General features: G+C 47.3%; 1 long non-coding RNA gene and 1 pseudogene across 3 annotated transcripts in view; one reads left to right on the plus strand and one right to left on the minus strand.

The window, feature by feature from the left end:
* Window positions 1-3,625: 3,625 nt before the first annotated feature.
* Window positions 3,626-8,498, minus strand: LOC140471518 (cyclic AMP-responsive element-binding protein 1 pseudogene; annotated as a pseudogene).
* Window positions 8,499-12,371: 3,873 nt separating this feature from the next.
* LOC140471519 (uncharacterized) overlaps window positions 12,372-27,653 on the plus strand; it is a 57,719-nt gene continuing 42,437 nt past the window's right edge. For 2 of the 3 annotated variants that reach the window (XR_011957068.1, XR_011957066.1), the window contains exon 1: window positions 20,586-20,736. This is a non-coding gene — a long non-coding RNA (uncharacterized lncRNA). Of the gene's footprint in view, window positions 12,508-15,125; window positions 15,249-20,585; window positions 20,737-27,653 lie in introns of those variants that run through there. The other variant, XR_011957067.1, reaches the window with a different exon arrangement.

Below are 27,653 nucleotides of genomic sequence, written 5' to 3' on the forward strand. Positions count from 1 at the left end.
TTAATTTCAAATTACTCAAATGTTATTTTTTGTCCCTCCTGAATTTGCCAAGCACTGGGCAGTTCTGGAATATTCCAAATATTTACAATAGATGCATTCACACTATTGAAGACAACCTGGCAGATTTGAATACCATTCAGGTAGTCAACAACAATACATAAGTAACTTTATGAATTGCTTACTGTACACCAACAACGCAAGCCAAGTATTAGTGAAACCACAGATTGTCTCCCATGGATTCCCAAATCTAAAAACAGTGCATTCCAGATATGCTCACTATCACCATCTGGGAGCAGTCTCCCAAAGTGCTCCCAGAATTTAGAAAGCACATACACTGCCCTCCAAAGCTAAATCTGCTGTCACAGGCTTCACTCTTATTGTATACAATGACATTTATTGTCCAGTTCTTTAATGTGACAAATGATTTTACAAACAATTTATAAAATAGTTTAAATCCTGAAGAAATGTGATGTCAGCCCTTTGTAGAAGTGAATGGAAAGTGTGATGTTTGCTTGACCTTTGGCTCTATGTATCAGACTGAACAGAACCTTTAACAAGATGTGGGATGTTTCCCACACACTTTGTTTTAAGAAGCAAAGATTATGCTCTGAGATTTAAATGTTCAGTTTTAATAAAAGTTCTTCCAAAAATTGAGAGTTTGACTTCAGCCCCTTTAAAGAGACATGTTCTCGGCCTTCAATTTTGTGACATGTGATCATTCTTTGGTAAAGGTGGCTGTGTGCAACACTGCAGGATGTTGTACTGAAGTGCCTAATTGGGTGGAGGAGCTTTATTACTGGTGTAACTTGGCTAATTTTGAGATGGAATGTCACAGAGTTAAATCTTGTTTTTTAAACTGAGGCGTGCTTGTGTAACGCAAGTGTCGACACTACGCTCATGTTTGCAATGAACCTTTCACTTTTGCAGATTAGTATTTTCCGGTCTGTTTTGTAAATAAAGTTCACTATAGAAAGCACAATGTTGGAGAACCGCAGGTCCAGCAGCATCTCTTGAGGGAAAAAAAACATTGTAAGTTCAAAGTCTCATGACCTTTTGTCCGTTCAGACAAAGAGTCAGTGAACTTGAAATGTAACATGTTTTTCTCTTCACCGATGCCCTCAGAACTGCTGCGTTTCTCCAGCACTTGGTTTCTGGGGTTCAGATCTCCAGCATCTGCAGTGTATTGTTTTGTTATAGATCCTATGATTTGACTTGGGGAGTGAGAGGCAGCAACTGTGATCAATGAGGATAAAACTCCCCAACTATGGAAAAAAACAGTTCTTTATACTTTGCAAAACACGACTGTAAATAAGAAATGCAGTTAAGCTAAATGCAAGAAGGCATACCACCTGCCTTGTCTCAAACTTGCTACTCATCTCTGAGAACTAATCTGTCAGAATTGTGTTTGCTCACTTCCTTTGAGATCACAGTTTTGAGTCACAGTTCCAGTTCCTGGGCCGGGCTTAGTTACCACATTGCAGTGGGGTGTGGAGCTTTGTGTCAGCCTGAAGTTTTTATTAAGAGCATCATTGCAGGTTGAAGTTGACGGTTTTGACTAATATTGCATCATCAAACTTGGAGGAAATCCTTCTGAATGTATTGATTAACTGGACTGAGCCTGTTTACGTGCAGCCCTGTTAGTAGTGCTGTCATATTCTCAGTTAAGAATCACACAACACCAGGTTATAGTCCAACAGATTTAATTGGAAGCACACTAGCGTTCGGAGCACCGCTCCTTCATCAGGTGATTGTGGAGAGCACAATTCTAAGGCAGAATTTATAGCAATAATTTATAGTGTGATGTAACTGAAATTCTCCATTGAAAAATAACTTGATTGTCTGTTGAGTCTTTCATCTGTTCGAATACCATGATCGTTTCACTTCTTTCATGTGTAAATCACAAAACCGTTTTTTAAAAGTTGCATTCCTGACAGTGGCCCATCAAATCATTGTATTAATCACTGCACAGTCTCAACAAAGGAATGAAACTGGATGGCCCACATGACATCTACCAATGCACTGGAAAATACAACACAATCAGCCCTCTTGACCCTGCAACTTCTGCCTCACTGTGGGCCAACAACAGCAACAGAACTGTACTCCAGCCCAATCTGAAATCTCATGGCCTGGTATATCCCCATTCAACCATTAACATGAAGTCAGGGGATCAACCCTAGTTCAATGGAGAGTTCCACAGGGCATGCCAGGAGCAATACCAGGCATACCTAAAAATGTGGTGCCAACCTGGTGAAGCTACCCAACCTGCATGCCAAACAGTGCAAGCAATACCAAATAGAACTATGTGATCCAACAACCAATTGTTCAGATCTGAGCTCTGCAGTTCTGCCACACCTCGTCAGGAATGGTGATGGACAATTAAACAACTCACTGCAGGAAGCATCACAGATATCCCCTCCCTTACTGATGGAGGAGTCTCACACATCCATGCAACAGACAAGACAACAGCATTTGCAGCAATCTTCAGCCAGCAATGCCAAGTGGATGAGCCTTCATTGGTCCCTGACATCACAGACGTGAATCAACTTGGTTGAAAACTTATTTCAAATCAGATCAAGAAATGGAGAAGCAGTATAAAGGCTGTCGGCCCTGCCAGCATTGTGGCAATAATACTGATGGCTGTGCTCCAGAAATTGCTGCCCACCAAGACAAGTCCAGCACTGGCACCTACTGACATTGTGGAACATTTCCCAGGGATGTTCAACACAAAAACGCAGGACAGAGCCAACCCAGCCAATTTCCCTCCATCAGTCGACACTCGCTTAGCAGTGAAGTGATGGAAGGTGTCATCAACAGTGCTGTCAAGCAGCTGCTCAGCAATAACCTTCTGTGACACCCAGTTTGGGTTCTGCCAGGACCACTCAGATCCTGGTCTTGTTACAGACTTGATTCACAAACTGACAAACAGCTGAATTCCAGAGGTGAGGCGAGGGTGATAGCCCAGTCCCACTCCAAGACCACTGTTTCAACTTCAGCGATATCACCTGACCTCACCACAGTCTCAGCTCATTTACTGAAACACTGATTCATTCATTTTGTTAACTCTAGATTTCATTACCTAAACCCACTCCTGGCCAGCATCCCACAATCACCCTCCCTATAATCTCCAGAATATTCAAAACTCTACCGCCCAAGTGCTCACTTGTACCAGAACTTGCTGGTCCATCAAAAGGCTCCCATTTATAAGCAACAGCAGTCTACTTTCACACCCTTGGTTTAATTCCTGGCTGTAATCATTCCTATCCTCCTGCACCACACACCCTTTCAAATCTCAATAACTCATTTTAGTTCAGACTCCCAATGACGTGTTTATTTTTGAGTTCAGCTGTGTGACTGTTTCTATAGATTCCAAGGCAACACGGTCTGGAATTCCCACCCTAACCCTCTAAGATCTGCTTTCTTCCTTTAAGTCGTTCCTGAAAAAATGTTTATTTCGCAAAAGTTTTGGTCACCGGACATAATATTCTCCATCTGTGGCCTTATGTCAAAAATTCAATATTTTTGTGAAATTAAAACGTGTTGATTTGTACAGATATCTTTAACTCTGCACTATCTCTGAGTGAATAAACTGTAATGTCTCCTACCCAACCACGTTGTGGGCGCACCTTCACCATACCAACTGCAGCAGTACAAGGAAGTCAAACATCACCTTCTCAACAGGTAACAGAGCTTTGGCCTTGATCACTGGTATCTGTGGAAGGAGAAATACACATCATGTTTCAGGGAGCGCAATATGATTTACAGGGAATGAAAATGGTGCAGAATTTGACTGTCAGAAATGGAAGGAAAATCCACTGATTTATTGGAAATAAGAACTCTTGACTGTCAAAGATATTGTGGAAAAAAATAACCTGATAATGGAGCATGTGGTCAGGAGCCAGGCAGCAGGGGACAATTCATTTACAAAGAGGTCTGTGATCGTAATAGTAAAATATTACACCGAGCAAAAATACACACGAGAGACTGAGGAAGCTAGATAACAAACAAATGGACATCAAGGAGCCCAGAGGTGAATCAGAGCAATGTTCACTTTTATGATCCCACAGTCAGAGGTGTCTAGCACAGAAACAGACTCTTCGGTCCAACCTATCCATGCCAACCAGATATTCTAACCTAATCTATTCTCATTTGCCAGCACTTGGCCAACATCCCTGTGAAACCTTCCTATTCAAATGCCTTTGAAATGTGACAATTTTAGTTGTCCTTCAGGCTCCTTTTGAATTCCCCCCTCACCTCACCCTAAACCTATATCCTCTAGTTCTGGGCTCCACCAACCCTTGTCTATTTATGCTATCCATGTCCCTCACGACTTTATAAACCTCTATAACATCACACCTCAGCCTATGACACTCCAGGGAAAATGACCCCAGTCTATTATGCCTCTCCTTGCAGCTCAAATCCTCCAACCCTGGTAACATCCTTGAAAATCAATTCTCAAACCTTTCAAGTTTCGGTGCCTCCTTCTGAAAGGAGGGAGACCAGAACTGCACAAAATATTCCAAAAGTGACCTAACCAATGTCCTGTCCATCTCCTCTACTCAATGCTCTGACCAATAAAGGGAAACATACCAAATGCCTTCTTCACTGTCCTATCTACCTGCGACGCTTTCAAGGAACTATGAACCTGCATTCCAAGGTCTCTTTGTTCAGCAAGATTCTCCAAGATCTTACAATTTAGTGTGTGAGTCCTGCTCTGATTTGCTTTTCTAAAATGCAGCACCTCACATTTATCTAAATGAAACCCTATCTGCCACTCCCCAGCCCATTGATCCATCCGATCAATATCCCATTGTACCCTGAGACAACCTTTATCACTGTCCACAATACCAATAATTTTGGTTTCACCTGCAAACTTACTAACTGTACCGCCTCTATTCACATCCAAATCATTTAAATGAATGACAAAACAAATCGAGAAAAAAAAATCCATTTCTCTGGGTGTGAATATGCTCTATGTAAATCCTGCCCTATGACTGTATACCAGAGAAGGCTGCACATGCGTCCCGCTGAACTTTGCCCCCTACAAAGTTGGCGGCTGCACGTGCCCAGTGAATTGTTGCCCCGAATAAAGATGGTGGCGCTTACTCTAGTCAATCGCGAGATGAGGCATTTTCCCGTGTACTACAAAAACGGGACTCTAAGTTTCAAATTTGTAGTTTCCGATGTTGCACCAAATGTCTGTGAACCCTCTCAACCCATGCCAACACCATTTCCCTCCCGCTTCCTGCTGTTTATTTCTATCTTTACCAACAGCTCTCTGTCCACACATCCCGAACCGACCGCGAGGATGATCACGTGGTATAGTCTACTCCCGCCCCTCATTCATCCTGATTGATCGGAGGACCAACTGCCTCGCCAGGTCCTCCAGCGCCGTCCCTGCCTTTCCATTGGTCCGCCTCTGACATCAATCACCCGGGACCCATTGTTGGCTGGAGCACACGGATTGCGTCGTGGCTTTTGTTGCTGTTCATGAGTTACAAGAGTTAAAAATGACACAACAGCATCTCAAAACCACCTGATGAAGAAGCAGAAAAGCTAGTGCTTCCACATAACCGTGTTGACCAATAATCTGGTGTTCTGTGAATTTTACTTTTGTCCATCCCAATCCAACACCAACACCTCCAAGTCACGAATGAGGGAATGAGGGAGGGATGTATAACAGAAGAACTAGGAACAGTAGAAGGCCATCCTGCCCTTCGAGCCTGCTCTGCCATTCAATAAGATCACGGCTGATCATTTCGTGGACACAGAACCATTTACCCACGTTCTCACCGTGTCCATTAATTAATTAAGTTTTAATAAATCTAACCTAGCTTTAAAAACATTTACTGAACTAGCATCAACTACTTCCCTGGGCAATGAATTCCATCGAGGTCAAGAAGTTCCTGCTCAATTCAGTCTTAAATTTGCTGCCTCTAATCTTGCGGTGATGCTGTCTTGTCCTTGCTTCACCTGCCAGTGGAAACATCTCTCTATTTCTATTTTATCCATTCCATTCATTATTTTATATCTTTTATATCTTTCCATTCTTCTGAATTCCAATCAATATAATCCCAATCTACTCAGTCTCTCTTAAGCCAAACCCCTCAACTCCGGGATCAACCTAGTTAACCTCCTCTGCACCCCCTCTCGTGCCAGTACATCCTTTCTCAAGTAAGAAGACAATAACTACATGCAGTACTCCAGGGGTGGCCTCACCAGCACTCAAATACAGCTGGAACATAACCTCTGCCTTTAAACACATTCCTTTCAGCAACGAAGGACAAAATTCCATTTGCTTTCTGAACTGATTGTTGTACCTGGTGACCAACCTTCATGCAGAAGGATGCTCAGGTCACTCTGCAGAGCAAATGATGCAACTTTTTAACATTCAAGTGATTTTATTTTTAAATGTTACTACAACCAAAGAGTATAAACTTTATACTTACAAACATTCTATTTAATTTGACAGACCATTACCCACTCACTCAATGTATCTATGTTGCTCTGCAAAGTTTCACAGTCCTCCGCTCACTTTGTCCTGCTAATCATCTTAGTATCACATGCAAACTTTGACACCCTACATATAGTTCCAACTCCAAATCATCTGTATCAGTTGAAAATAATTGCAGTCCCAACACTGATCCCTGAGGCACACGACGTGTCAATGATTGTCAGCAAGAATAATACTCATTTGTCCCCAACAGTTTGCTTCCTATTAGTTTACCAATCTTCTATCCATGCTAATACTCTACCGCTAACGCCATGCACCCTTATATTGTGCAACAGCCTCTTGCACAGCACCTTGTTGATGGTCTTTTGGAAATCCAGGTACACTACATCCACTGGGTCTCCGTTGTCCACCTTGCTTGAAATGTCTTCATAGAATTCCAAAAGATTGGTCAAGCATGACCTGCCCTTCATGAACCCATACTGCATCTGTACAATGGACAATTTCTATCGAGATTCCCTGTTATTTCTTCCTTGATAATAGACCCAAGCATCTTTCCCACTACAGAGAATAAACTAACTGGTATATAATTCCCCACTTTTTGTCCACCTCCTTTTTAAAACAGTGGCGTCACTTTTGCTGTTTTCCAATCTGCTGGGACTGCCACAGAGTCCAGTGAATTTTAGAAAATTACTGCCAGTGCATTTGCTATTTTTCCTGGTATCTCTTTTAGTATCCTGGGAGGCATTCCATCAGGGTAAGAAGACTTTTCTATCATTAGCTCAATTACCTCCAAACAGTCTAAAACTAGCTGTTCCGTAATAATGATAGTTTCCAAATCCTCACCTACCTTTGTCTCTTTGCTAGTTACTGGAAAGATATTAGTATCCTCCACTGTGATATCCCATAACTAAAAGCTTCTCATTTTCCAAAGGACCAACATTTACTTTAGCCATTCTTTTCTCATTATATATATTTATATAAACTTTTGCTCTCTGTCTTTATAGTCTGTGCTAGTTTATTTTTCTCATATTCTATATTACTTTTCTTTATAGCTCTTTCGTGGCTTTCAGTTGACCTTTAACGTTTTCCCAGTTCTAGTTTCACGCTGTTTTTGGCCACTTTGTACACCTTCTCTTTCAATTTGATTTTCCAGAATAGCAACCGAATTCTCCAAGCATCTCACACACTCTTTCTTCTTGCGACGGCACTCTCGAGCTGCTTCCCTGTTTTTCATGAGGCAGATTTCACATTTATGAGTGGTTTCTTCAGCATTCTGGGACTGGCTTTGCAGGACTGGTGAAGATGCCATAACCATTCCCTGGCCAGCAGTGGAGTTAGGAGTTGTACGGATCTTATAGGTTTGGACATCTTCAGCAGCACCTCGTACAAGCACTTGGCTGCCTGGCACAGAAGGGCTTATGCCCGAAACGTCGATTCTCCTATTCCTTGGATGCTACCTAACCTGCTGCGCTTTTCCAGCAACACATTTTCAACAAAGATTTGCTGTCCATCAGGGCTCTGTGCATACTGTACAATGGCTGCTCAAACCTTGGCTGTAGCTGCGTTGGTCATTGTTAGTGTCTGGAGTCCTTGCACTCCATCTGAACCATTGTTGGCCAGCTGAATTGCTCCCCCGCTGTGTGATAGCAATGTATTGTCTGCTGATAGTCTGATAGATGGGTGTCTGCATCGTCATTGTAGTAACAGTTGAGACAGACTCTTCTTCTGATTTTTCCTCATCAATTTCTTGGCACACCAGGGGATCAGAAGAAAGTTCATTCAGGATTTTCCTGAATGAAGGCCGTCTCGATAGGGTTTCTCTACATTTCTGAGAGTCAGTCATGCTATCCACAGATTCCTTGGAGTCCTCACATTCAGATATAGTAGAGATCTGGACAGTCTGAACTGGAGGGGACTGTATGACTGAGGACTGAGCTGCTTGGATAACTCCTTGCACTTGAACAGTCTGCCCATTCGGCAAATGCACTGAAGTTACTGCTGGACTTGTCGTTGATTGGATCCCAAGCATGGTTACCTGCGTGGTCATGTTATATATTAATTATCCAGATGAAGGGACTGGGGGCATTCTAGCGAAGTTTGCAAATGATACGAAGTTAGGTGGACAGGCAGGTAGTACTGAGGAAGTGGGGAGGCTGCAGAATGATCTAGACAGTTTGGGAGAGTGGTCCAGGAAATGGCTGATGAAATTCAACGTGAACAAATGCGAGGTCTTGCACTTTGGAAAAAAGAATACAAGCATGGACTACCTTGAAAATGGTGAGAAAATTCATAAAGCCAAAGTACAAAGGGATCTGGGAGTGCTAGTCGAGGATTCTCTAAAGGTAAACATGCAGGTTGAGTCCTTGATTAAGAAAGCAAATGCAATGTTGTCATTTATCTCAAGAGGGTTGGAATATAAAAGCAGCGATGCGCTACTGAGATTTTACAAAGCTCTGGTTCGGCCCCATTTGGCGTACTGTGTCCAGTTTTGGTCCCCATACCTCAGGAAGGACATACTGGCACTGGAGGGTGTCCAGCGGAGATTCACATGGATGATCCCTGGAATAGGAGGTCTAACATACGAGGATAGGCTGAGGATCCTGGGATTGTATTCATTGGAGTTTAGAAGGTTAAGGGGAGATCTAATAGAAACTTACAAGATAATACATGTTTTGGAAAGGGTGGATGCTAGGAAATTGTTTCCGTTAGGTGAGGAGATTAGGACCGGTGGGCACAGCCTTAGAATTAGAGGGAGTAAATTCAGAACAGTAATGCGGAGACATTTCTTCAGCCAGAGAGTTGTGGGCCTGTGGAATTCATTGCCATGGAGTGCAGTGGAGGCTGGGACGCTAAATGTCTTCATGGCAGAGATTGATATATTCTTGATGTCACAAGGAATTAAGGGCTACGGGGAGAATGCGGGTGAGTGGAGTTGAAATGCCCATCAGCCATGATTAAATGGCGGAGTGGACTCGATGGGCCAAATGGCCTTACTTCCACTCCTATGTCTTATGTTCTCAGGGTCTAATTTGATCACTTTCCTTAGATACCCATTGCCGAGAATACCTTTTCATACAGTCCTTCCTTTTCACTGGAATATATCTTTGCTGAGCACTTTGTAAAATGTCTTTGAAAATCTTCCACTGCTGATCATCTTCCCACCATAAAATTTTTGTTTACAGTCTACGTTATCCAGATTCTCTCTCATTCTATTGTAGTTCCCAGTGTTCAAGAACAGGACCCAGTTATTAGATTTTATCTTCACACTCTCTAATTCAACCATACGGTGATCGCTTCTTTCCAGGGGATCCCTAACTCTGAAGTCATTAATTATTCTTGCCTCATTGCACAGGGCCAGATCTTGGATAGCTTGCTCCCTTGTCAGTTCCATTTCATACTGTTCAAAAAACTATCATGAATACACTTAGTGAACTCCTCAAGGCTACCTTGACTGAGCTGGTTTGACCAATCTACATATAGATTAAAATCATCGACGATAATAGCTGTACCATTTGTACAGGCATTAGTTATTTATTTGTTTATTGCCCATGCCAATGTGATGTAGTTATTTGGTGGCCTATACATTGCGCCTATCAGTGATTTTTTTGTTAGAATTTTGACTGCATCATTCCTGTTTCACCTAATGTATGGCAATAACAACAACTACTTGCATTGTATGGAACTTTCACAACGGCAAATCTCCCAAGGTGCTTCATGGATGATCAAAACATTGATTAAAGAGAATGATTTTAAGATACATCTTAAAAGGAAGAGAGAGAAGGTTAGGGAGGCTATTCCGCAGACTTCTGTCCTTGACAGCTCCAGCTGTGGAATGATACAGGTGGGGTGGGTTGGAAAGGGAACGTGCAAAGGGGAAATGGAAAAGTGCAAGCAGTGCATAAAGTCTTAAGGATAGAGGAGGTTCCAGACCGAGTCTGTCATGGAGTTTGTAGCACTGCAACAGGTTCATGCATGTCATGACTATAGTGCTAAAAGAGATTTCTGCTGTCTTAAACAGAGTGACGGATCTTGTATTGTGGGCTGATGAAATGACAGTGTTCTCTACCAAACATGTACGAGGTAGAGTCAGCGCAATAATGAGATGCTGCAGCCGGAGGGGAACAGGTAACTCCATCCAAAACCCTACTCTTTCTCACCCATTTTTAACTCCAAAACCGAGTGAGTTCTAGAAAAGCACCTTTATATCCCACCACAACACTTTACCCCACAATCGTGGTATATGTGCACAAGGAGGAGTGGAACAGACTGTATTGGGACCCTGAAACACTTGGTAAAGACTAAAATCATCTGACTATTGAGAGCACCACCACATTGTATGGGTTTTCTATTGTTTTTACTCGGTTCCTGACTTCCCTTATTTTCCCTCATGAACCTGTTCAAAGTTGTTTTTACACACACCTGCACTACCTGTGAATTGAACGCCGGTCTCTCGGTCCAAGATTCGGGATATTTTCCCTACATCACAAGGCATCGACTCCAACTTCCCTTGTCCCTTAATGTTTCTGTTGCTTAACTGCTGAGTCGCACCTGAATCACCTCTGCTTTTGGAAGGAAGGGGCGGAACTGAAGGACCGAGCAGCGGCCGGTCCTCCAACCAGAGTGAGTGAGGAGCGGGCCAATGCATTCTGTGGAGTGAACGCTTCAGGATTGGTCAGAAAGCAAACTGCTTTGCAGGATTGATCATTGTCACGGCATAGCGGAGAATTAAACACCTCTCATAAACCAATGTGAGATTTTAAAGAAATAGTTCAGATGTAAATCTGACAATGAACATATTTCCAATCGATTTATACAACTTGAGTAACAAACTTATTTTCAAACTCCCAGAACGATTGGTAATTTACATACCTGGCTGGTATGGTTAAATTGGACCAAACAATCTATTTGCATATTAACCATCTCAATGACTATAACTCGACAGAGCAATTGTTAATGTCGGATATTTCCCCCGTGATTCTGTGTAGATATGAATATTCTCTATAAACTCACTGACAACCTCCGACGCACGCGCAGTTTGGTTTCTATGAAGACCAAGCGCAGTGTCACATTAACCAAGACACGGCGAGTCATGGAGCAGCTTTCTCCGGGTGTGGCTATGATCGGCTTCAGAGAGCGGTGTGTGGGAGACTTGCTGGGAGAAAGGAGCGGAGAGAATTCAAAAGACGCGGATATAGGTGAAAAAAATCCGAAAAAGACACTCCAGACCCGGATAAGGAGATGATGGTCCCTGTCGGGAAAGCGGCCCAGGGTCACGGCCGCCATTTATTTGAGGGAAGAGGGAGCGCGGGCCTCAGAGCCGCCATCTTGAGAAGGTCAATGAGCAGGAGGGCGGGGCTATCCGGGTCCAGGACAATCGGAGGATAGACCCACCTGAGATTACTTCACTAAAGACATGAATGCACACGGTGGATTTTTCTTAACATCAGCAATTGTTTAATATGCACAGGTTTTTAATTACATCTTTTTTGAAGCATTTAATTCTCATTTTCTCATTTGCAATGGTGGGATTTGTACCTGTGTCCAGTGAACATTTGCTGAGTTTCTGGATAAATTGTCTCACTTAATGCCACTAGACCATCACTTTGCCTGCTCACAGGTTGCCCATCCCAGTGCAACATGAATCAAAACCCTTTCTTCCTGCACAATTGTTTGATCTTGCACTCTGGTGATATCACTTAGTATCTCTCCATGTGGTATCCCTCACTGTGTGGGTCTAATTGCTGCCTCTGTCAATGTCCCTCGCTCTTGTAGCTCCTCCAGATCCTGAGCAAACAGAATTCTCCACTCCAGATAGACGATGGAGACTGGGATGTTCCAGATTTCTGTGGGACTCAGTGCCATTTGACATGAGTAGCCCTCACTGCAACAGTCTAATTTCCCATTGTGCTAATCTGTCTGTAGGTACTCAGGAAGGTCCTGACCTAATAGACTTCCCAGCTGCTGGGTGTCTCATCCATCCCTCATTGAAGATGATTTGTCAGCCAGAGAGACACAGGGCAGGGAGATCTGGAGCCTTCAATAAATCCTGCAGTGAGGTAAGATCACTCACAGTGCACAGAGCAGAGAGCAATGAGAGGGCTCCAAGCATCAGCTAACAGGACATGACATAGCTATAGTGCTGGAGGGGGAGCACAGTACACGCACACCCCAGGTTCAGTCACTGCCTTTACTGCAAGTTTTCTTGTACTAAGATAACATCGGGAGTGTCACAGTTATCAATCAAAGCCTGTGCTGTCTTAGTGAGCATCAGTACAAAAGAGGGGAAAGCAGGCCTTCCACGAGTGGGTGGGAATGCTCTCTGGGAATGTTCCATTCTGTATTCCCTCTCCCACACTGTATCTATGGCTTGTCTTGTGGATCAGTGTCTTCAATCATTCTAATGCCAAAAACAGTTCCTATCTCTGTACTTTCCTCCCCTCTCACCAATCACTTCACACATTTGAAACCTGCTCCAGTCCAGACGACCATACATATCACTCTAACTTACTTCAGGCTCGACAACATGCCTTGTCACGATAGTCCACTCCCCCAATAACCCAAGACTTAGGGTCTGTTTGTGTGCTGCATGACTCTCTGGCCGAAGTCATCAATGCTGACCAGGTTTCCTGAACTGAATGAGTTGCATTTCCCTGCGTTTGGCCCATGGCCCTTCAAACCTTCTCCCCTCCATGTTCCTGCCCAAATGTCTTTTCCATGTTGTAATTGTTCTTGTTTCTCCCATGCGCCACTGGCAGTCCATTCCGTGTATGAACCGTCCTCTGTGGAAAATGTTGCCCCTCAGCTCTCTAAGTAAATCTTTGCTCTCAGTCACTCCTCAGGCCTTACCCATTCTGCTGTGGGACACAACCCCTCCCCACATAGACTCCCCTCGGACATTACCCACCCTGCTGTGGGACACAACCCCTCCTCAGTACAGATTCCCCTCGAGCCTTACCCATCCTGCTGTGGGACCGAACCCCTCCCCGGCACAGACTCCCTTCGGGCCTTGCCCATCCTGCTGTGGGACACATCCCCTCTGAGGTACAGACTCCTCTCGGGCCTTAACCGTCTGGCTGGGGGATACAACCCCTCCCCGGTACAGTCTACCCTTGAGCCTTACCTGTCCTGCTTTGGGTCGCATACCCTCCCCGGTACAGAGTACCCTCGGGCCTCACCCATCCTGCTGTGAGGCACAACCCCTCCCCGGTACAGACTCTTGACTGGCCTTAACCATCCTGCTGTGGGGTACAACCCCTCCCTGGTGCAATCTGCCCTCGGGCCTTACCCATCCTGCTTGGGATACAACCCCTCCACGGTACAACTCACCTCAGGCCTTACCAATCCTGCTGTGGGACACAGACCCTTACCCATCCTTCTGTGGGACACAACCCCTCCCCGATACAGACTTCCCTCGGGCCTTACCCATCCTGCTGAGGGACACAACCCCTCCCTGGTACAGACTCACCTCGGGCCTTACCCATCCAGCCATGGAACACAACCCCTCCCCGGTACAGACTCCCCTCAGGCCTTAACCATCCTGCCATGGAACACAACCCCTCCCCAGTACAGACCCCCCTCGGGTCTTACCCATCCTGCTGAGGGACACAACCCCTCCCCGGTACAGACTCCCCTCGGGCCTTACCCATCCTGCTGAGGGACACAACCCCTCCTCAGTACAGACTCCCCTCGGGCCTTACCCATCCTGCCATGGAACACAACCCCTCCCCAGTACAGACCTCCCTTGGGTCTTACCCATCCTGCTGCGGGACACAGCCGCTCCCCGGTACAGACTCCCCTCAAGCCTTACCCATCCTGCTGTGAGACACAACCCCTCTACGGGTTGGACTCCCCTCAGGTCTTACCCATTCTGCTGTGGGACACAACCCCTCCCTGTTGCAATCTCCCCTGGGGCCTTACCCATCCTGCTGTGGAACACAACCCGTCCCCAGTACAGACTCCCCTCGGGCCTTACCCATCCTGCTGTGGGGGACACGCTCCCCTGTACAGATTCCCGTCCGGCCTCACCCACTCTAACGTGGGACACAATGCCTCCCCGGTACAGATTTCCCTCGGACATTACCCATCCTGGTTCCAGACTTGTCCAAGGCCTTGCCCATCCTGCTGTGGGACACAACCCCTGTCCGGTACAGAGTCCCCTTGGGCCTTACCCATCCTGCTGTGGGACACAACCCCTGTCCGGTACAGAGTCCCTTCGGGCCTTACCCATCCTGCTGTAGGACACAACCCCTGTCCGGTACAGAGTCCCCTTGGGCCTTACCCATCCTGCTGTGGGACAGGTTGACAATTGTATTGAATAGAATCCCTCCAGTGTGGAAACAGGCCCTTGGTCCAGCAAGTCCACACCGACCCACGATACATACCCTGCTCAAAATAGCTTCAAAGTACAAAGAAAATGTGATCACTGAATTGGTTAAAATCTCCGTAGTTACATTGGGCAGTTTAAAAGTCTCGCTGTATTGGTGATATGTTCCTTTTCTTCAAACAGGTAACATTTTTATTAAAGCAACAGATGTTCATTGTGAGAGTGTCTCTGTTAAACTAGAATCTGTTTTGTTCTCTGTGTAACAGGCTGTTGTTGTGTGCGATGGACTGTCACTAACAGTGTAATTGACCTGTGAGTCATTGATCAGGTTTCCTTTGTCTGTAAATCTAGTGATCAGTGAACTACACATCCGCTCTTCTTCGCGAAAACAAAGAATCATTTCTCAACGAAAAAATGGCACATCACAAAGCTATTTCATGGATTTTTGGCACACCCCACCGACCAGTGTATCTGGTAAGTCTGTTTCCTGAATAATTCTGAACTCGATCTGTAACTCTGACAGTATCTGTATTGCTTGTCAGTTGGATGAGAATTCAGCCTCTTTGGTCTGAGCTGTTGTGATGCAGGCGGTGGCTTAATTCTGTCTCTGCCAAGCTTGTTTTCTCCTTCTGCTGTGATTCTGGGAGATTCCTTTCTGCAGGTTAGAATATTCAGTGACTGAACATTGAATGATTTTGACTCTAACAGAGCAGTGGCCTTGTTTTCAGCTAATTATTCACTTTCCATTTCCTGGTTGTGTTGAATGTTACAGAAACAGGCTCTGAGCAATGTTTCCATTCACTTGTGTTGGAGTCACTGACAGCCACGTGGTCAGTCAGTTTCAGGCTGATGGATCAGTATCTCTGTCCTATTAGATGGTGGTCACTTGCTCAGTTTCCGATGGCTCACCTGAGCGTCAATCCATCAGCTGCTGAAACCCTCCATCCAGCATTTGTTCCCTCTGACCATGACTACCCAACACAGTCCCAGCTTGTCTCCCACATTCACCTCCACATACTCATGATCACCTCAGATTCTACTGTCTGTGTCCTTACAGCGAGTCACGTTGGTCATCCACCTCCATTTCACGCTGCTCTACATTACATTCACTCCAAATGTAATTTCAGAATTCCATTCATTGTGTTTAAATACACCCCTGATCTTGTCCAGTCCAAACATCCGGGTTCCATCAGGTAGGTGGGTGTCCGCGTGGTCGGGTTGGAGCAACAGCAGGACACACTGAGGATCATACAGGGGATAAAGATGGGGTTGGATGCGGATGTTTAAGAAGGGAGAGCTGGTGTATTGTTGGGGATAGCTTCTCAGGGGAGTAGCACAGCGGTAGCCAGGTCTATAACACCACAACTCAATGGCCTGAGTTATCAGGAGAGGTTGGACAAGCTGGGACATTTTTCTTCAGAGCATAGGAGACATAAGGGAGATCTTATAGAAATGTAAATGATCATGAGAGGCATGGATAGGGTGAATACATTCAGTCTTTTTCCCAGGGTTGAAGAATTGAGGACTAGAGGGCATCAGTTTAAGGTTAGAGGGGAAAGAATAAAAGGGAACGTTAGCAGCAACTTTTTTACACAGATGCTGATTCTCATACGGAATGAGCTGTCAGTGGAGGTGGCTGAGGCAGGTACATTAACAACATTTAAGAGGCATTTGGACAAATACATGGGTAGGAAAGGATTAGAAGGATATGGGGCATGGGTAGGGAAATGGGGTTGCCACGGATGGACATTATGGTTGCCAGGGATCAGTCTGGCTCCTAGGGCCTCTCTCTGTGCTGTAGGACTCTATGACTCGATAACTGACTCTGCTGTAGAACAAGGTCGGGCAAAATCCAAGGGAGCGAAAATAGGAGGAGAGCCGCTAGTTGGGGGCATAGACAGGTGTTACTGTAGCTGCGTCCGAGACTCCAGGATGGGGTGTTGTATCCCTGGTGCCTGGGTCAAGGACATTTCTGAGCATTTGCATGAAATTCTGAACTGGGAGAATGGGAGGCCAGAGGTCATGGTGCACATTGCTACCAACGACATGGGTAGAAAGAGGGATGAGATCCTGAGCAGTAAGCACAGGAAGTAGGGAACGATTGAAAAGCAGGACCTTAAGGGTAGTAATCACTGCGTTACCACCAGTCCCATGTGCTTGTGAGATAAGGAATTGAAAGATAGCAGAGATGAATGCATGGCTGAAGAGCTGGTACAGTGGGTGTTTCAGGATCTTGGATCATTGGAACCTCTTCTGGAGCAGGGGTGACCTGAACTAGAGGGGAACCGATATCCTCACAGGGAGACTCACTCCAGCTACATGTGATGGTTTAAACTAGAATGGCAAGGGCATGAGAACCACAGTAGCAGGGCAGCACGTTGGGGGGCTGGGGATGAGGAAGGAAGGAAGGAAGGAAGATGTAAACGAGTCAATCAGAAAAGGAATACAGAGAAATGAACACCATAGTACGAATGGGCTGAAGTGTGTTAATTTCAACACAAGGAGCAACGTAGCTAAGGTAGATAAACTCCGATCCGATATTGTGGCCATTCCAGAAATTTGGTTGGGAGAAGCACAGAACTGGCTGCTAAACACTTCAGGGTTTCATTGTTTCAGAATGAGCCGGGCCAGGTGACTGACCTTTTAGAGGGAGACCATTTTGGAAACAGTGATCACAACTTAAGTTTTTTTAAGGTAGCTACGAATAAGGATACGGACAGGACCCTGAGGGATGTTTCTAAATTATGGGATTGAAAATGATGTCAGTATTAGACAGGAGCTAGGCAGTGTTAACTGGGAGCAGCTGTCATCAGACAATGCCACATTGGGCACGTGGGAGTTAATTAAAGGCTTTCTGATCGGAGTTCATGACCAGCATGTTTCAGGAGGGAGGAGAAACAAGGTTGGCAATGTAAGGGCGCCTTGGATAACGAGGGAGGCTGGGAATTTAGTCAGAAGGGAGAAAAAAACAAACCTATGCAAATTTTGGGAAGCTAGAATTGGCATCGCATGCGAGAAATGTGTAAAACAAAAGCTCAAAGGAACCCAAACAGGGAATGAGCAGAGCAAGGAGGAGCCATGTCCTTCACAAGTAGGGTTAAAGTGAATCCCAAATCGGTCTGGAGATAATTACCCACAAGAGGATATGAACATGGATCATTACAGCACAGTCCAGGCCTTTTGGCCCCTCAGTGTGGGACCGACCTGTGAAAATAATCTGATGCCTATCTAACCGACACCCTTCCAATATTACCCATATGGATGTCCAATGCCCATTTAAATGCCCTTTGCGTCGGCGATTCTACTACTGTTGCAGGCAGGCGTTCCACGTGCCTACTGCTCTCTGAGTGAAGACAGTACCCCTAATATCTGTCCTTAATCTATCCCCCCTCAGTTTAAAGCTGTGTCCTCTCATGTTAGCCTTCACCATTCGTGGAAAAGATAGCTACCCGATCTAACCCTCTGATTATCTTATAGATCTCAGTTAAGGCACCTCTCGACCACCTTCTCTCCAACTAAAACAGCCTCCATTCCCTCAGCCTTTCCTTGTAAGACCTTCCTTTCATACCAGGCCATATCCCAGTAAATCTCCTCTGAACCCTTTCCACAGCTTCCACAGAACTAGGAAGAAGGTCAGGCCAGTCAAGTCTAAAGGAAGGAACTTGTGCTTGAAGTCACTGGAAGTGGGCGAGATCCTAAATAATTACTTTGTATCGGCATTCACCCAGGAAAAGGATATAGAGGATACTGAGATTTGTGTGGAGCAGGCTAATGTGCTCGGGCAATTTTGAGGTCGAGAAAAAAGCGTTGGATTTCTTGAAGAGCATTAAAGTGGATTAATCCCGAGGGCCCGATGGTAGCTACCCCAGGTTATTGAGAGAGGCAAGACAGGAGATTTTTGGGGCCCTGGCCAAGATTTTTGAGTCCTCGCTAGCCACTGGAAAGGTCGTAGAGGACTGGTGTTCCTCTCTTCAAGAAGGGAAATAGGGACAATCCAGGAAATTATAGTCCGGTGAGTCTCATCTCAGTGGTTGGGAAGCTTTGGACAGAATTCTTATGGATAGGATTTATGCGCATTTGGGAAAGAATGGCCTAATTAGGGACAGTCAGCGCAGCGTCATGAGATGCACAGGGTTAACGGTCAAAATGTTCTACCCAGAGCTGAAATATCTTTACTATGGAACATGCATTTAAGGGGAAAGAGGGAGAGCTCAAAGGAGATGTGAGGGCGAATATGTTTTCCTCAGAGAGTGGTAGGAATCTGGAACATGCTGCCAGGGATGGTATAGGAGGCAGATATGAGACGGGGTGTTGAAGGGATTTTTGGGTAAGCATGTGGATATGCAAGGATGTGGAACAAAGATAGGCAGAAAGGATGAGTTTAATTTGGTGTCACATTCAGCATAACATTACGGGCTGAAGGGCCCGTTCCTGTGCTGTACTTTGTTGTGTTTCTTTTGTTACAACATGACGGTGAACCCCTCTGTTAATGAAACCAAGCACCCAGAAAAGTTCACCTCACCACGTAATCTGTTAAAGTCTGAGTGACAGAAAACTCACAAATTCCACTATTTAAAGAAAATAGCATCAAATTATTTTTAACTTGAAAAGTGAATATTAAACAACTAATCATAAATCTAAGCTCCCTCTTTCTCTTCACTGTTTATTATCTGCCTCCAGCTATATAACAATATGTTATTTCAATAAGACACTTATTAAAATTACATCAACTTAATTTCAAAAGTACATAGCGGCTCTTGTCTTTTGTGTCTTTCTTCGTCTGTCTGAGGATCTCCCTGGGCCGTTGTCTTCTTTTATTCTGAGTATGTTTCATATGAAAAGGTACCCTTTGATTGAGAGACTTTCCTAATTTCTTGGCGAGCAAGATGTTAACTCTCCCAGACAGCAGTTACTCTCTGACCAATTTTTAAAATGTCTGCACTTTATATGCCCCCAACAGATCATCTCATTGGCTTGATGCTGGCAAAACAATAAATACAAATTCGATTGGGTTTTGGAATCTTGGGGTATAATTTAAACTGATAGATTAAATTTGAATTATTGTCAAAACAGCAACCAACTCCGGTCTATATTTCACAGCCAAATGTTACATTTGTTTGCTTTCCCAGTACACTCTGGGATTGCTGGCCAGTCATATACGGTACACAGGTAGTTATAAGCTCTCAGTTCAGAAGAGTGTTCTCTCCCTCTTAAAGGTACAGTACACACCTTCAACTTTATAACACTTTGGGCATTATCTTATCAGCAAGTTCATTTATTAAAGTGACAAGCAGCAGATTGTTTACATGACCTTTTTGGCTTCACATTTCAATTTCAACATAGAACAATGGCTTGTGTTTGTGAGAAGATCATGTTGCTGTGTGCAACAGACTGTCACTAATAAGATTATGCTCCCGATAACACAGATTTCCTTTGTCTGTAAATTCTGCATGAAGTGATTTGAACACCTGGAAAGGGATTTGGTTTTCCAGTGTGATTTCCATCAATGCACTTATTGGAACCTCAGGCAGACAGACGGACACAGATGGTTGCAAATTTGTTTTCCTCACTGAAGGAAGCACACATTGCCATCAGAGTGTTTGTAACAGAGGGGCACCGGCTTATTCCTGATTCTGGAGATTGTTGACTAAGTGGGTGAGATTCAGAGATCCTGTACTACATGTGATAAGAGCTGTTTTCATTGAACTGGATATTATGACCAAAGAGATTGGCAGTATTGATGTTGGCAGCTGTCTGTGCTGATAGGAATCTAGAACAGTGGGTCACAGTCTCCGAAATGGAGAGCAGCCTGAGTGACTGAGATAAGGAGAAATGACTTCACTCAAACACCCGGGAATCTGTGATCATTTCCACTTCAAGAACGGAATCACTGACTACATTCCAGAGAATAATTTGCAATGTTTGCAATACAAAGTGGATCAAAAGATGTTGCAGAAACTGGGTGAGTTCTGAAAAGTTAACGATGATGTTACTAAAATAAACACAAATGCTGTGGCTGCTGGAAATTTGAAACAGACTGGCAGGTAATGTAGAGAGAGAGAGAAGCAGAGTTAATGTTTTCCATTTGATTAGATTAGATTATTTACAGTATGGAAACAGGCCCGTCGGCCCAACAAGTCCACACCGACCCGTCGAAGCGCAACCCACCCAGACCCATTCTCCTACATCTAACACTACAGCCAATTTAACATGGCCAATTCAGCTAACCTGCACATCCTTGTGACTGTGGGAGGGAACCCATGCAGACACAGGGAGAATGTGCAAACTCCACCCAGTCAGTCGCCTAAGGCGGGAAATGAACCCGGGTCTCTGGCGCTGAGAGACAGCAGTTCTAACCACTGTGCCACCGTGCCGCCTACAAACTTTTAATCAGAACAAAAAATGTTATTAAGCTGCAGTCAGGCTCCTGGGGCTAAATGGTAACGTTCTGTCTGTGTTGCTAAAGTTTTTTTTGGGAGAAACAATCCCCTCATTTGCTTGACTGTGGCGCTGTGATTGTGCTATTGAAACAGCAAGGACTATTTTTCTATGTCTCATTGATGTCTGGGTGTAAATTAGGGTCCATTGTTCATCGCTGACTCTGGAGGTAGTTCTGATACGTGGGAATATTCAATTTAAAATGTTGATCTTGCAAAACAGGAATATTTTCTCCCAGACAGGGAATCAGACGTCCATTACTGATCCTCACTGACCATGACAGGACTCAAAGCGAGAGATTTATTTTTGTGACTGACACAGTCAGATGTGGTATACACTAGCTCACACAGTCCTGTCCTTCCACACACCCCAGTTTCTGGACTCTGAATCAGAGGATCTCGATGGAGAAACACTTCCAGCCATTGGGACAATTCAGGAGATACCCACTATACACATTCTCCCTCAGGGGGAATCCCTGAAAGGTGGTCTGTCAGGTTCATAATGGATATTTCTTTAATATTTGCTCAGTGAATTCCCAGAACAGAGAGATTGATTGGAGGCCCAGATTGTCAGCTTGAAGAGTAGTCACTGCTTTGATGTAGGGAATGGAAGGGTATCATTTGGATTGTTCATTTCACCCATTTGTAGAGGGGGCTTTAGCTTTCACTGTGAGTGGGAGCTTGAGAGAAGCTGATTTAGCGTGGTTGTGGGGATGGTTATACAAACTTTCAGGAACGGATTAATACACCAGAGGAATGTGTCAGTATTTCCAGGGGGATCCGAGGTGGGGGGGTGAGGTGGGGGGAATGTGTCAATGTGTACAGGGGGCTCTGAGGGGCTGGGTGGGATGTACATCAATTTACAGGGGGCTCCTGTCCCCCCACCCACCCCCAACCGCGTCCAACGCTGCTCCCATCAACCACGTCTGACACCGTCTCCCCCCGCCCCCACAACACCGTACCCCCAACTCCGTGCAATGACGTCCCCGCCCAACGCCATGCAGCCCCATCCCTGCCCAACCCCGTGCAACACCGTGCAACGCCATTCCCTCCAACCCCATCCCCCCCAACCCTGTGCAAACCCATTCCCCCCAACCCCGTACCCGTCCAACCCCATGCAACACCGTTCCCGCCCAAACCCATTCCCACAACCCCGTCCCCACCCAACCCCGTGAAACCCCACCCAACCCCGTCCCCAACCCTGTGCAATGCCCCTCCCCCAACCCCGTTCCCTCAACCTCGTGCAACGCCGTCCCCAACCCAAACCTGTTCCCCCCAACCCCGTCCACCCAGCCTTGTGCAATGCCATTCCCCCCAACCCCGTTTCCCCTCAACCCTGTCCCCCCAACCCCGTGCAACGCTGTTCCCCCCAACCCCGTGTAACGGCGTTCCTCCCAACCCTGTGCAACGCCGTTCTCCCTAACCCAGAGTAAAATCTGTCCCTCCAACCGCGTCCCCCCCCACCCAGTGCAATGCCGTTTCCCCCCCCAAACCAGTCCCACACCATTCCCCCCCAACCCCATGCAACACTGTCCCCTCCCAAAACCGTTCCCCAAACCCATTCAACACCGTCCCCCCAACCCCGAGCAACGCCGTTCCCCCAACCCCGTTCCCCCCCAACCCCATGCAGCACCGTCCCCCCAACCCCGTGCAACGCTGTACCCTCCAACCCAGTCCCCCCAACCCTGTGCAACGTTGTACCCCCCAACGCCGTTCCCCCAACCCCGTCCCGCCAACCATGTGCAACACCGTCCCCTCCAACGCCATACCTCAACCCTGTGCAATGCCGTTCCTCCCCAACCCCATTCACCCCCAACCATGTCCCCCCAACCCTGTGCAACGCCGTTCCCCACCAACCCCGTGCAATGCTGTTCCCCCCACAACGCCGTTCCCCGAACCCCATGCAACACTGTCCCCCCAACACTGTTACCCCCAACTGTGTGCAATGCTGTTCGCGTCAACCCTCTCCAACGCTGTTCCCCCCAATGCAATTCCCCAACCCCGTGCAACGCCGTTCCCCCCCCAACCCCGTGCAACGCCGTTCCCCCCCCCAACCCCGTGCAACGCCGTTCCCCCCCCAACCCCGTGCAACGCCGTTCCCCCCCCAACCCCGTGCAACGCCGTTCCCCCCCAACCCCGTGCAACGCCGTTCCCCCACCCCCATCCGCCCCCCAACCCCGTGCAACGCCATCCCCCCACCCCCATCCCCATCCCCATCCCCCCAACCCCGTGCAACGCGGTTCCCCCCCCCAACCCCGTGCAACGCCGTCTTTCCCCCCCAACCCCGTGCAACGCCGTTCCCCAACCCCCATCCCCCCAACCCCGTGCAACGCGGTTCCGCCCCCAATCCCGTGCAACGCCGTTCCCCTTCCCCACCCCTATCCCCCCACCCCCACCCCTATCCCCCCAACCCCGTGCAACGCCGTTCCCCCACCCCATCCCCCCAACCCCGTGCAACGCCGTTCACCCACCCCCATCCCCCCCAACCCCGTGCAACGCCGTTCCCCCCAACCACGTGCAACGCCATTTGCGTGTGTGAGAGAATCCCAGAGTGTGTGTGTGTGTTTCCCAGAGTGTGTGAGAGAGAGCCAATCCCAGAGTGTGTGTGAGTGGGACAGAATCCCAGAGTATGCGTGCGAGTTTCCCAGAGTGTGTGTTGAGAGAGGGAATCCCAGCGCGTGTGTTGAGAGAATGAATCCCAGCGCGTGTGTCAGACTTGGAGTCCCAGAGTGTGTGTCAGACTTGGAATCCCAGAGAGTCCCAGAGTGTGTGTGAGAGAGTGAATGCCAGAGTATGAATGAGAGAATCCCAAAGTATGCGTGCGAGTTTCCCAGAGTGTGTATGTGAGAGGGAATGCCAGAGTGAGTGTTGAGAGAGGGAATCCCAGAGTGTGTGTGAGAGAGAGGGAATCCCAGAGTGTCAGAGGGAATCCCAGAGTGCGTGTGTGACAGTGAATCCCAGAGCGTGTGAGAGAGGGCAAATCCCAGAGTGTGTGAGAGAGAGGGAATCCCAGAGTGTGGGTAAGAGTGGAAATCCCAGAATGTTTGAGGGAATTCCCAGAGTGTGTGAGAGAAACCCAGAGAGTCCCTGAGTGTGTGTGAGAGTGGGAATCCCAAAGTGTGAGAGAAAGTTAGAATCCCAGAGTGTGTGTGTGAGTTTCCCAGTGTGTCTGTGAGAGAGGGCATCCCAGAGTGTGTGTGTCAGAGTGGAAATCCCAGAGTGTGTGTGAGAGCGGGAATCCCAGAGTGTGTAAGAGAACCTCAGAGCGTGTAAGAAAATCCCACAGTGAGTAAGGGAGAGTCCCAGAGTAAGTGAGAGTCCCAGTAGCCTATGGTGTGTAAGGGAATCCCAAATGTAAGAGAGATTCCCTGAGTGTGCCAGAGTGTGCGAGAGAATTCCAGTGTGTGTAAGAGAATCACAGTGTCCCAGAGTGTGAGAGAGAGAATCCCAGAGTGATGGTGAGAGAGAGTATCCCAGAGTGTGTGAGAGAGTGGGAATCCCAGAGGGTGTCTGAGAGAGGGAATCCCAGATTGTGCGTGAGAGAGGGAATTCCAGCGAGTCCCTGTGTATGAGAGAGGGAATCCCAGAGTGTGTGTGAGAGAGCGAATTCCAGAGAGTTCCAGGTTGTGTGTGAGAGAATCCCAGCGTGTGCGAGAGAGAGGGAGTCCCAGAGTGTGTGTGTGAGTTTCCCAGAGTGTGTGTGAGAGAAGGAATCCCACAGAGTCCCAGAGTGTGTGAGAGATAATTCCAGAGTGTGAGAGAGAGAGGGAATCCCAGAGAGTCCGAGAGTGTGTGTGTGTGAGCGAATCCCAGACTCTGTGAGTGCCGGAATCCCAGAGTGTGTATGCGAGTTTCACAGAGCGTGTGTGAGCGAGGGAGTCCCAGGGTGTGTGTGAGCGAGGAGAGTCCCAGGGTGTGTGTGAGCGAGGAGAGTCCCAGGGTGTGTGTGAGCGTGAGGGGGAGTCCCAGGGTGTGTGTGAGTGTGAGGGGGAGTCCCAGGGTGTGTGTGAGCGTGAGAGGGAGTCCCAGGGTGTGTGTGAGCGTGAGAGGGAGTCCCAGGGTGTGTGTGAGCGTGAGAGGGAGTCCCAGGGTGTGTGTGAGCGTGAGAGGGAATCCAACAGCGTGTGTGTGAGCGTGAGAGGGAATCCAACAGCGTGTGTGTGAGCGTGAGAGGGAATCCAACAGCGTGTGTGTGAGCGTGAGAGGGAATCCAACAGCGTGTGTGTGAGCGTGAGAGGGAATCCAACAGCGTGTGTGTGAGCGTGAGAGGGAATCCAACAGCATGTGTGTGAGCGTGAGAGGGAATCCAACAGCGTGTGTGTGAGCGTGAGAGGGAATCCAACAGCGTGTGTGTGAGCGTGAGAGGGAATCCAACAGCGTGTGTGTGAGCGTGAGAGGGAATCCAACAGCGTGTGTGTGAGCGTGAGAGGGAATCCAACAGCGTGTGTGTGAGCGTGAGAGGGAATCCAACAGCGTGTGTGTGAGCGTGAGAGAGAGAATCCATCAGCGTGTGTGTGAGCGTGAGAGAGAGATAATCCGAGAGAGTCTCAGATTGTGTGAGAGAGAATCCCAGTGTGTGCGTGAGTTTCCCAGAGTATGTGTGAGAGAGTATCCCAGTGTGTGCGCGAGTTTCCCAGAGTATGTGTGAGAGAGTGAATCCCAGTGTGTGCGCGAGTTTCCCAGAGTGTGTGTGAGAGAGTGAATCCCAGTGTGTGCGCGAGTTTCCCAGAGTGTGTGTGAGAGAGTGAATCCCAGTGTGTGCGCGAGTTTCCCAGAGTGTGTGTGAGAGAGTGAATCCCAGTGTGTGCGCGAGTTTCCCAGAGTGTGTGTGAGAGAGTGAATCCCAGTGTGTGTGTGTGTGAGTGAGAGGGAATCCCAGAGTGTGAATGAGAGAATCCCAAAGGGTGTGTGCGAGTTTCCCAGAGTGTGTGTGAGAGAGTGAATCCCAGTGTGTGTGTGTGTGAGTGAGAGGGAATCCCAGAGTGTGAATGAGAGAATCCCAAAGGGTGTGTGCGAGTTTCCCAGAATGTGTATGTGAGAGGGAATCCCAGAGTGTGTGTGTGAGAGGGAATCCCAGAGAGTCCCAGAGTGGGAATCGCAGAGTGTGTGTTTGTGATGGAATCGCAGAGTGTGTGTTTGTGAGAATCCCAGACTGTGTTTGATAGTGAATCCCGGAGTGTGTGTGAGGGAGGGAATCCCAGAGAGTCCGTGCGTGTGTGTGTGTGAGTTTCCCAGATTGTGTGTGAGAGGGGCGAGTCCCAGAGTGTCTGAGAGGGAATCCCAGAGTGTGTGAGAGAGACGGAATCCCAGAGAGTTCCTGATTGTGTGTCAGAGAATCCCAGCGTATGTGAGAGTGAGGGAATCCCAGAGAGTCCCAGATTGTGTGTGTGTGTGAGCGAATCCCAGATTGTGTGTGTGTGTGAGCGAATCCCAGATTGTGTGTGTGCGTGAGCGAATCCCAGATTGTGTGTGTGCGTGAGCGAATCCCAGATTGTGTGTGTGCGTGAGCGAATCCCAGATTGTGTGTGTGCGTGAGCGAATCCCAGATTGTGTGTGTGCGTGAGCGAATCCCAGATTGTGTGTGTGCGTGAGAGAATCCCAGATTGTGTGTGTGCGTGAGAGAATCCCAGATTGTGTGTGAGAGAGAGGGAATCCCAGAGTGTGTGTGAGAGAGAGGGAATCCCAGAGTGTGTTTGAGAGAGGGTGTCCCCGAGTGTGTGTGAGAGAGGGAATCCCAGAGAGTCCCAGGGTGTGTGTGAGAGTGGGAATCCCAGAGAGTCCCAGGGTGTGTGTGAGAGTGGGAATCCCAGAGTGTGCGTGAGAGAGCCAATCCCAGAGTGAGTGTGAGAGAGGGAATCCCCGAGTGTGCGTGAGAGTGGGAATCCCAGAGTGTGTGTGAGAGAGCCAATCCCAGAGTGAGTGTGAGAGAGGGAATCCCAGAGTGTGCGTGAGAGTGGGAATCCCAGAGTGTGTTTGCGAGTTTCCCAGAGTCTTTGTGAGAGAGGGAATCCCAGAGAGTGTGTGAGAGAGGGAATCCTAGAGTGTGTGTGAGAGAGGGAATCGCAGAGTGCGTGAGAGAGAGCCAATCCCAGAGTGTGTGGGAGAGAGGGCATCCCTGAGAGTCCCAGAATGTTTTTGTAGAATCCCAGAGTGTGTGAGAGAGAGGGAATCCCAGAGAGTTGTGTGTGAGAGGGGGAATCCCAGAGTGTGTGAGAGAGTGGGAATCCCAGAGTGTGTGCGAGTTTCCACGAGTGTGTGAGAGAGATGGAATCCTAGAGTGTGTGAGAGAAAAGGAATCCCAGATAGTCCCAGAGTGTGTGTGTGAGAGAATCCCAGACTCTGTGTGAGAGTCGGAATCCCAGAGTGTGTGTCAGACTGGGAATCCCAGAGAGTCCCAGAGTGTGTGTGAGAGAGAGAGAGAATCCGAGAGAGTGGGAATTCC

This window comes from Chiloscyllium punctatum, unplaced genomic scaffold (assembly GCF_047496795.1).
Source record: "Chiloscyllium punctatum isolate Juve2018m unplaced genomic scaffold, sChiPun1.3 scaffold_95, whole genome shotgun sequence".
Taxonomy (NCBI): Eukaryota; Metazoa; Chordata; class Chondrichthyes; order Orectolobiformes; family Hemiscylliidae; genus Chiloscyllium; species Chiloscyllium punctatum.